Raw genomic sequence first — 10,825 nt, 5'->3', positions numbered from 1 at the left:
TCAGTGCAAGCTGTGGGCACAGAGTAAGAGAGCACAGAGTGCTGGCAGATCAGACAGAGGGGTCATGGGCATGAGTCAGGGGCAGAGCTGTCAGCCGAGGTGCTGCAGCATAGCAGCTGTAGCCCCCACCTGCGACACCAGCATCCCATACGGACACTGGTTTGAGTCCCTGTCGATCCACTTCTGATCCAGTTCCCTACCAATGGCCTGGGAAAACAGTGAAAGGTGACCCAGCTAGCTCCTGGCTCCGGCCTGGTCCAGCGCTGGCCATTGCGGCCATTTGGGGAGTGAACCAATGGATGGAAGATCTCTCTCCCTCCCTGTGCCTTTGAAATAAATGAATCTTAAATGACAACAAAAACCCTGCTGTTGATTTTGGCCTCCATGAGGTCACTGCCTGGGCACCCAGCTCCTCTGTGCTGCCGGCCGCTGGCAGGCCTCTCCCTCTGGACAGCAGTTCCTGGGCATGCCCCTCTCCTTTGCCCTCACGACTGCCCTGTGGGGTCCTCGCTGCTGCGGGGATGGCTTCCACTCTGCAGGTGAGAAAGCTGACACACAAGCAGCCAGGGATGATGGTCAGCTACACAGCTGGCTCCAGAGGCCCGGTCTAATTACCTCCAGAACACCTCCGACCCCAAGTTACCTGGCTCCCCCCACCCCCGCCGCCGGGGGAGTTTCCGCAAGTTTCCAGCTCGGCCGCTTGAGGCCAGCGGCTGGCTCAGGTCACTGCCTGGGTTGGGTACTGGATGTGTTTGCAGCACTGGGGGGCTGGGGAGCCTGGAGGCCCTGGGGGCCGGCCCTGTGGACCCCTCCTGGCCTTTCTGCCCCCAGGCTGGGTGTCAGCAGAGCCCTAACTCTCGGGCTGGAGGGAAAAGGTGCTCACCTTCCCATGGCCTCGACAGCTTGATTACAAGCAGCTGTGGCAGGAGAGCTGCTTGCAATCAGAGGGATTGGACTAAGCAGGCGTCCCCCTCAGGGTGCTAAGCAGAGTGAGCCCTGGGACCTGGCGCTGCTGCGTCTTCCTCCCAGCCAGATCCCTGCACCTTGCATGCAGTCCAAGTTCTTAATCAAAAACACCTGGCTCCCGTTCCCCAGGTTGCTGTTTTCAGAGGGCCAGGTGCACCCTCTGTGCCCAGCTCTGCTGACATCAACGTCCCTGGTCCTCACAGCTGGCCTGGGAGGCACCCATGTCACAGGCGGGGACACAGAGGCACAGCGGAGTCCCACGGCTGGGAAGGGCAGAGCCAGGCTTCCAGCCTGGGCCTGGCCCCAAGACCTCTGCTCCCCGAGAGTAAGATTGCACGCACCTGGTAAGGGCGGGGCTGGCAGCTTCTCCCTGAAGAACCACCTTGTAGGTGGACGAGAGACAGAGGCTGGGGAAGACAAGGAAGCCGATTGCACTTGGCCCACAGCCTAGATGCGGGGGCAGAACCTCACCTGGCTGCCCAGGCCTCTGTCTCCCTGCTGGAGAGTTAGGCTGCAGAGGGGAGAGGGCAGGAAAGAGGGGCAGCACTGACCAACCTACTCTGGGGCTCTAAGCCACCCTCAGGCTCTGCCTCCCTCCGCCCCCCACATCAGACTGGGGGAGTGAGCTTGTGCCCATGCCCCCAAGGGGCCAGGACACTGGGGCCATCCTTCCTCCTCTGCCCTTTTGCCTCGGTGGGGTGGGGGTGGAGGCACAGGCCTGGCACTCTGGGCCACAGCCAAGGAGAGCTGCCGGAGGGATTCCCGCATGTCTGTCTGAGCAGGAACAAGGAGCAGCTTTGCTGAGTGGCCTGGAAGTTGCTGGCATTCTCCGCCCTCCGCCCACTGCCCACGAGAGGCACTAGAAGCCCACTGTGACATCACCTGACACTGATTAAATGCTTGCTGTGTACCAGGAGCTTGGCGCACCTTCTAAAGTGTTTTTGGTGGACAGAAGGATGGCCATGAGAGCCAATTCCCCAAGGAAGATGGGGAGTGGGCAGCTCTGGCTTTCCCAGGTCACACAGCACTTCCACGAGGGCTCCAGCTGGGGCCAGGTTTCCCCTCTGGTCTCGGTGGAGGTGCCCCAGCATGGAAGGCTGGGTGGGTGGGGAGCCGGGAGTCTGGAGATACTTTAGTGGAGATGCAGTCCCCTATGGGTGTGGACGATGGATTCAGGGTTATGGGGGGTTCCTTATAACCAGGACCACATGTCTGTCCATCCAGCCCCCTCTGGGAATCCAGGGAACAAAAGGGCAGGCATCTTGGGGGCCCAGGGTAATCTGTGTCCTGGGCCCCAGCCTAGTGAGAGGTCCTAGGTCCAGCCCAGCAGGTGGCCTCAGGTGTCAGCCAGCCAGCCAGGTGCGGGCACTGCGCGGATGCTTTCACAGCTGCTGCTGTGACCACAGGGCTGAGGCCCAGCTTGGCTGGCCGATTCCATCCGGGGAAGGGGCGCAGCATGCCGAGGACTTGGGATCTGGGGTGTGGTGGGCCCTCCAGGCACACAGCACTGTGCACCCTTCTGGACCCAGTCCCCCAGCCCCTCCTCTCCCCCCATCAGCTGCAGGGGGCTGGTTCCCAGGTACAGTGAAGCACGCACAAGGGCTCTAAGCTGTAGCACATCCTCCCTGGGCAGGTGAGCAGCCTAAGGCCTGGCATGGGAGGGCAGCCCCAGCCTGCAGTTAGCCAGCAACTGACTCCACCTCCCGTTCTGGGTTCCATGCCTGCACCACCACCACCCTGCCATCTTTCAGGGAATCCAGCAAGCACGGGGCTGTGGGGTTCTATGTCTGCACCACCACCACCCTGCCATCTTTCAGGGGATCCAGCAGGCACGGGGCTGTGGGGTTCCATGTCTGCACCACCACCACTCTGCCGTCTTTCAGGGGATCCAACAGGCACGGGGCTGTGGGGTTCCATGCCTGCCCCACCACCACCCTGCCATCTTTCAGGGGATCCAGCAAGCACAGGGCTGTGGGGTTCCATGCCTGCACCACCACCACCCTGCAGTCTTTCAGGGGATCCAGCAGGCACAGGGCTGTGGGGTTCCATGCCTGCACCACCACCACCACCCTGCCATCTTTCAGGGGATCCAGCAGGCATGGGGTTATGTCTGTTCACTCCTTCACTTTCATTCACTTGTTCATCCGTTCATGCAGTAACACTGAGCACCAGCTCCAGGTCCTTCACCAAAGCACCAAGTGTGCATTCTGGGTGAACGGAGCCACCTAAGCCACAACCCTGCCTGCAGGGGCTCCCACCCACTAGGCAGACTACAGGAGCCTGGCGGCAGGGCCAGGAGGGTGCCGGGAGGAGGAGGTGAGAGAGGGAGGCTCAGCGCATGGGCCCTGGCTGCATTCCCCCTCACACAAGGGGGGAGGCAGAGGTGGAGGAGGGTGGTGGAAGGGAGATGGAGAGGGTGAGCAGGATGCAGACTGGGACCTCACAGCCAGCACACCCCGCTGTGGCCAGGTGGTGCCGACTCCTTCCCGCTCTTGCTGGGACCTGTCCTCCCACCAGCCACCACCTTTCCCTCTTGCCACAGGATGAAGCTGTTGAGGGCAAACACCTGCCCCAGGAATGCAGAGACCCTGGGAATGGCTGAGTAGCAACCGAGGCAGGTGTTCTGGGGCTGGGGCTTCCATGCGCAGGGGATGCAGGGAGAATCTGTGGTGCCTGCCCCCATGCCCCCACTTCACTTTCAGGGGCAGGGCTCGTGTCACCAAAGCCAGCCTGCCTGTGTACAGCTACGCAGGACAACCCAGAGCTAAGCCTCAGGGTTGACTGACTCACATCTCAATCCCAACATCTCTCCCAGGGCTTTTGTCTCTGCTTCAGTGAAGCGAGGGTTGGAGCAGACAAGAAAACGTTCAGCCTTGTCTGCCCTGGGCTTGGTGGAGTGATAAGCACTCTGTAAAATTTACATGAAAAAAGCAAAGGATTTAGAATACCCAACACCAGATTGAAAGGGCAGGATAGGGTTGGAGGACTTAATGTTTCTGAATAAATCTTACTGGAAGAATTGTAATCAAGACTCAATACTGGCCGGCGCCGTGGCTCAATAGGCTAATCCTCTGCCTTGCGGCGCCAGTACACCGGGTTCTAGTCCCGGTCGGGGCGCCGGATTCTGTCCCAGTTGCCCCTCTTCCAGGCCAGCTCTCTGCTATGGCCCGGGAGTGCAGTGGAGGATGGCCCACATGGGAGACCAGGATAAGTACCTGGCTCCTGGCTTTGGATCAGCGCAATGCGCCGGCCGCAGCGCGCTGGCCGTGGCGACCACTGGAGAGTGAACCAAGAGCAAAAAGGAAGACCTTTCTCTCTGTCTCTCTCACTGTCCACTCTGCCTGTCAAAAAAAAAAAAAAAAAAAAAAGACTCACTACTGTGGGGCCAGCCTTTTGGCACAGCGCTGGCAACCTAGGATTCCCCTATCATTTTGCCAGCTTGAGTTTCAGCTGCTCTGCTTCCAATTCCATCTCCCACCAACGTGCCTGGGAAGGCAGGAGAAGATGACCCGAGTACTTGGGCCTCTACCACCCATGTGAAAGATCTGAGTGGAGTTTCAGGCTCCTGGCTGTGGGCTGGCCTATCCAGGCTGCTGTAACCATCTGGGGAATGAACCAGCATACGAAAGATCTCTCTGTGTCCCCATCTCTCTCTGTCATGCTACCTTTCAAATAAATAAATCTTAAAAAAGACTGCAATACTGGCATAAAGAGAGACTAGAAATCAATAGATAATTATAAAAGAAGAGAGAACACAGAAATAGACCCAAATTTTTATGGTCATCTCATTTTCACCAAAGAGCCAAAGGAATCCAATAGGCTAAGAAAATGCTTTTTAACAAATACTGTTGATATTTATAAAGAATCTTCAGAAAGTTTATGGAAAATGTATATTATGGAAAAACTATGCATGGATTTCAAATTCTTTAGCACCTAAATCCACTTACCTTTTCATTCCATTTTCCATAAAGTTTTCATGAACATTGCTTTATTAAATATATGTGTATTCCTATGAAAAAATTAAGCTTTAACACCTTCAAAAATAGTTTGAGATGAATTGTAGATTTCAATATAAGCTAAAAATCTATACCTATAGAATTTTTACTCATAAAGTTGCTAAAAGAAAAATAAGAGAATATGTTCAACACATGGAGATAGGCAGAAGTTTATCAAGATATAGCAAGTAAAAATGATAGAATAAAAATAATGTTAAATTGGACTTCGTCAAAATTAAAAATAAATATCAGGCCAGTGCTGTGGAACAGTTGGTTAAAGCCCCGGCCTGCAGCACAGGCATCCCACATGAGCACTGGTTCAAGTCCCAGCTGCTCTATTTCCAATCCTGTTCCCTGCTAATGTACCTGGGAAGGTAGTGGAGTGGGAGACCTGGAAAAAGCTCCTGGCTCCTGGCTTTGGATCAGCTCAGCTCCAGCTATTGTGGCTATTTGGAGAGTGAACCAAAGGATGGAAGGTCTCTCTCTCTCTCCCTTTCTCTCCCCGCCCCCTCTCTCTGTGTCTCTACCTCTTTATAACTCTGTCTTTCAAATAAATAAAATAAATCTTGAAAAAAATATATCATGCCGCACACCAGAAAAAAATTTTACTACACATTTCTGCCAAAGAATTTGTATCCAAAATACATAAAAATCTTTGAAAACCAATCAATTTATACACACACACACACATTCACAAGGGATGTTACCTAATTTAAACAGGTTAATTCATAAAGAAATCATAGCAATCTTGCATGTTAAAATGCTCTGCATGTGGCCGGTGCCACACACACACATTCACAAGGGATGTTACCTAATTTAAACAGGTTAATTCATAAAGAAATCATAGCAATCTTGCATGTTAAAATGCTCTGCATGTGGCCGGTGCCACACACACACATTCACAAGGGATGTTACCTAATTTAAACAGGTTAATTCATAAAGAAATCATAGCAATCTTGCATGTTAAAATGCTCTGCATGTGGCCGGTGCCACACACACACATTCACAAGGGATGTTACCTAATTTAAACAGGTTAATTCATAAAGAAATCATAGCAATCTTGCATGTTAAAATGCTCTGCATGTGGCCGGTGCCACGGCTCACTAGGCTAATCCTCCGCCTTGAGGCGCCGGCACTCCAGGTTCTAGTCCCGGTCAGGGTGCCGGATTCTGTCCCAATTGCCCCTCTTCCAGGCCAGCTCTCTGCTGTGGCCAGGGAAGTGCAGTGGAGGATGGCCCAAGTGCTTGGGCCCTGCACCCCATGGGAGACCAGGATAAGTACCTGGCTCCTGCCTTTGGATCAGCGCAGTGTGCCAGCCACAGCGCGCCGGCCGTGGCGGCCATTGGAGGGTGAACCTATGGCAAAGGAAGACCTTTCTCTCTGTCTCTCTCTCTCACTGTCCACTCTGCCTGTCAATAAATAAATAAATAAATAAATAAATAAAGTGCTCTGCATGATTCTGTACTGGATGCTTAAATGTGGAAGAAATTGCTGCAAAGACAAATATTATTCAATTGATGAAATGTCAGTGTAAATTTTGGATTAGGAAGCCATTTTATCAGAGTCGGTGTTTGTGGCACAATGGGTTAAGCCACCACTTGGAATGCCCACATTTCATATTGGAGTCCTGGCTTCAAGTCCCACTTCTGTTTCCAGCCATTTCTTGCAAATGTATGTTCTGGGAGGCAGCAGAGGACGGCCCAAGTGCTTGGGTTCCTGCTGCTCACACAGAATTGGATGGAGTTCCTGGCTCTTGGCTTCAACCTGGCTCAGTCCAGGCTGTTGCAGGCACAACAGATGAAAGATCTTTCTACCACTTTGCCTTCCAAATAAGTAAATAAAATTAAAACAAGAATACCATTTTATCAATGTTAAATTTCTTTTTAAAAATATTTATTTACTTATTTGAATGCCAGAGTTCCACACAGAGACAGAGAGATGGAGAGAGACAGAGACAAAGAGAGATCTTCCATGCACCGGTTAACTCACCAGAGAGCCACACAGCCAGGGCCAGGCTAGACCAAAGCTGGGAGATTGTTGCAGGCTCCCATGTTGGTGCAGAGGCCCAAGCCCTTGGACCATCTTCTGCTGCTTTCCCCAGGCCATTAGCAGGGAGCTGGACTGGAAGTGGAGCAGCCAAGACTCAAACTGGCACCCATATGGGATGCCATTGTCATAGTTGGTGACTTTACTTGCTGCACCACAATGTTGGCCCCAACGTTAAATTTCTGATTTTGATCCATGTCCTGAGGTTTTATAAAAGAGTGTTCTTTTTCACAGGAAATATGAGTATATCCTAAAATGTTGAAGCCATTGTATCCCTGATTCACTTTCAAAATATTCATAAAATATAACATATGTGGGAAGGTAATACATAAAATGCAAATATAAACAATTGATGAATCCAAACAAAATGCATGCTATGATTTATGCGTATCCCCTAAAATTCACATGTTCGATATTTAATCTCCAATTTTATATGTTAATGGCAGTTAGAATTGGCACTTTAGGAAGGTGTTTGAGATTAATGAGATCAGGAGCGTGAGGCTCCATGATGGCATTAGTAGCCCTGTAACCATGGAATGCTCTCTGCCATGTCACCATGCCATAAGAAGGCCCCCACCAGATGCCAATGCCAATCTCTGGGGTACCCCAGTATTTATTTGAAAGGCAGAGTTACAGAGAGGCAGAGACAGAGATAGAGAGAGAAAGAGAAAGTTCTTCTATGCACTGGTTCATTCCCCAGTTGGCCACAATGGCCAGAGCTGGGCTGATCTGAAACCAGGAGCCAGGAGCTTCTTCAGGGTCTCCCATGTGGGTACAGGGCCCAAGGACTTGGGCCATCTTCCACTGTTTTCCCAGGCCATAGCAGAGAGCTGGATCTGAAGTGGAGCAGTCGGGACTTGAACTGGCACCCCATATGGGATGCCAGCACTGCAGGCGGCAGCTTTACCTGCTATGCCACAGTGCAGCCCTGAGAAGCAAATATTTCAAATAAATTATCCAGTCTCAGATATTCTGTTATATGAGCAAAAATGAATTAAGACAGTATGGGGGGAGTTTCTCATACTATTGTAGCTTTGCTGTAAGGCTGAAAATATATCAAATTGAAATGTTAGAAAAATCAATGGGACAGAGGATTTTGGGAAGACAGCAGAGTAGGAAGAACAAGAGAAATCTCTGCCTACTTACACATCATTTATACTGGAGGAATCTGATGGATCTGTTTTGGCACTCAGGAGTCTCCTGCAGCAGGTTTGGATGGTGAGCTGTGGATAGTTTCAGCTCTTAGCATGGTAGCAGCTGCCCATGCTTCACAGTCAGTCCCATGGCAAGCAACTGCACTGCGTTCCTGAAGTAGCTTGCACACATTTGACAGGAGCAGGTAGATGGGGGAAGATGAAGCAAGCCCTGGAGAAGGGAGATCATCTGAGTTCCAGAGTTACTACATCATTTAACCCAGCACAAATCATGATGCATCAAAGAAGCAGGAAAATATGGTCCCTTAATATACATAGATAGATAGATACATACATATATAGTATTAATATAAAAACAAAATATATATAATAATTTATATATAACACCAATGTACACACACATACATAAAGCAAACAGAAACAGACCCTAAAAAAGATCTAGTGCCAAACATACTAGACAAAGACTTTTAAATAACTGTCTTAAAGATATTCTGAGAACTAAAGGAATATGCAGAGAAAATCAAGAAAATGATATGTGAACAAAAATACCAATATCAATAAACAGGCTGGCGCCGTGGCTCACTAGGCTAATCCTCTGCCTGTGGCGCCGGCACACCGGGTTCTAGTCCCGGTCGGGACGCCAGATTCTTTCCCGGTTGCCCCTCTTCCAGGCCAGCTCTCTGCTGTGGCCTGGGAGTGCAGTGGAGGATGGCCCAAGTGCTTGGGCCCTGCACCCCATGGGAGACCAGGATAAGCACCTGGCTCCTGCCTTCGGATCAGCGTGCCGGCCGCGGCGGCCATTGGAGGGTGAACCAACGGCAAAGGAAGACCTTTCTCTCTGTCTCTCTCTCTCATAGTCCACTCTGCCTGTCAAAAAAAATATATCAATAAACAATTCAGAAAATAGTACAAAAGGCTGAGAGCTACCTTTGAAGCTGAAAAGTACAATAACTAAAATGAACAATTCATTAGAGGGATTCAAAGATGGATCAGAGCTGGCAGAATAAACGATCAGTGAACTTGGAGAGAAGATAACCACCAACTTCAAATGTAAAGGAAACAGGTTGAAGCAAAGTGAATAGAACCTAAGAGACTTGCTGGGACAACATCAAGTGGACCAACAAAAGCATCCTGGGAGTCTGAAGGAATAACTAGAGAAACATCAAGACACCTGACAAGCTCAAAGACACCTGTGGGGCTCCATGGGATGCGCAGCCATGGAGCCCCCACGTCAAGGTCAGTCTGATAGCTGTTGCTGTGTCTTTATCACAAGGTGGATGTTGCTAGTTTCGGTTAGGGCAATACTTTCCCACAGTTGGGACTTTCCAGAGGAGTTGAGAATGTTGTAAACAACAAGATGGCACCGAGGACCGCGCGGTGAGCCTGCCTGCTGCGTGACACCTCATCTGATTGGCCCGAGGACGTGTGCACACTGCGTGAACAGACAGCGGATTGGAGTGTTCCATGCATGGACTTGAGCCCACTTGCAATTGGCCAGATTTTGCATATAAGCTGTGTGCTGAGGAAGGAGGGGGCTTTCCTGTCCACTCTCCTCCCTTCATTCTTTCTCTGTCACTGTTATTTTCTCATTAAAAGTCTACTGAAGACCGATAAGCTGTGAACAGTGCCGTTCCTTTGCGGGCAAGGGAGCGGCAGACACCCACATCAGGACAGTGTAATCTCATTTTGAAACAGAGAACCCTGACAACTTGAGATAGAAGCAAATAATCACATACAACATATCCCCCAACAACTGGCAGATTTCTCATCAGAAACCATGATGGCCATCAGGCAGTGGGCTGATATATTCAAAGGGACATAAAACTAAAACTAATAATAATAATAATAATAATAATAAACAACTGTCAACCAAGAATCCCATATCCATCAAAACTGTCCTCCAAAAGCAGGGGAGAAATTTAGACATTCTCAGGAAAGCAAAAGCTAAGGAGAATTTTACCACTAGAGCTTCTCTTTAAGAAATTCTAGGCCGGCGCCGCGGCTCACTAGGCTAATCCTCCACCTGGACTGGTTTATCAGTTCTAGCAGCTTTTTGGTGGAATGTTTAGGTTTTTGCCATGTATAACGTCATGAAATCTGTAAACTTGAATGTTTTTATTTCTTCCTTTCCAATTTTGATGTCCTTTATTTCTTTCTCCTCCATAACTGCTCTTGCTAATACTTCCAGTACTATACTGAAAAAGAGTTGTGAAAATGAACATTCTTGTCTTGTTCCAAATCTGAGGGGAAATGCTTTCAGCTTTTCCTCAATCAGTATGATATGGTAATTAAAGCATCTTGGTACTGGCATAAAAAGTGACATATAAATCAATGGAACAGAATAAAGAGCCCAACAATTAATCTAGGTATATATGACCAAATGATTTTTGATAAAAGTGGCCAGACTATACACTGGAAAAAAGATGATCTCTTCAAAAAATTGTGCTGGCAAAACTGAATGTATATATGTGGAAGAATTAAATTAGATCCGTATTTCTCATTGTATACAAAAATCAACTCAAGATGAATCAAAGACCTACATTTAAGACCTGAGCGTATGAAATTGCTGGAAGAAAATTCAGTTGAAAGTGCTACAAGACATTGATGTAGATTATGACTTCTTGTATAAGATTCCCAAAGCATAGGCAAAAACAAAAAATGAAA

The sequence above is a fragment of the Oryctolagus cuniculus genome, chromosome 17, assembly GCF_051225735.1.
Source record: "Oryctolagus cuniculus isolate XC-2025 breed Fujian yellow rabbit chromosome 17, ASM5122573v1, whole genome shotgun sequence".
In the NCBI taxonomy this organism is placed as follows: Eukaryota; Metazoa; Chordata; class Mammalia; order Lagomorpha; family Leporidae; genus Oryctolagus; species Oryctolagus cuniculus.
Note: the sequence above shows the minus strand (reverse complement) of the source record.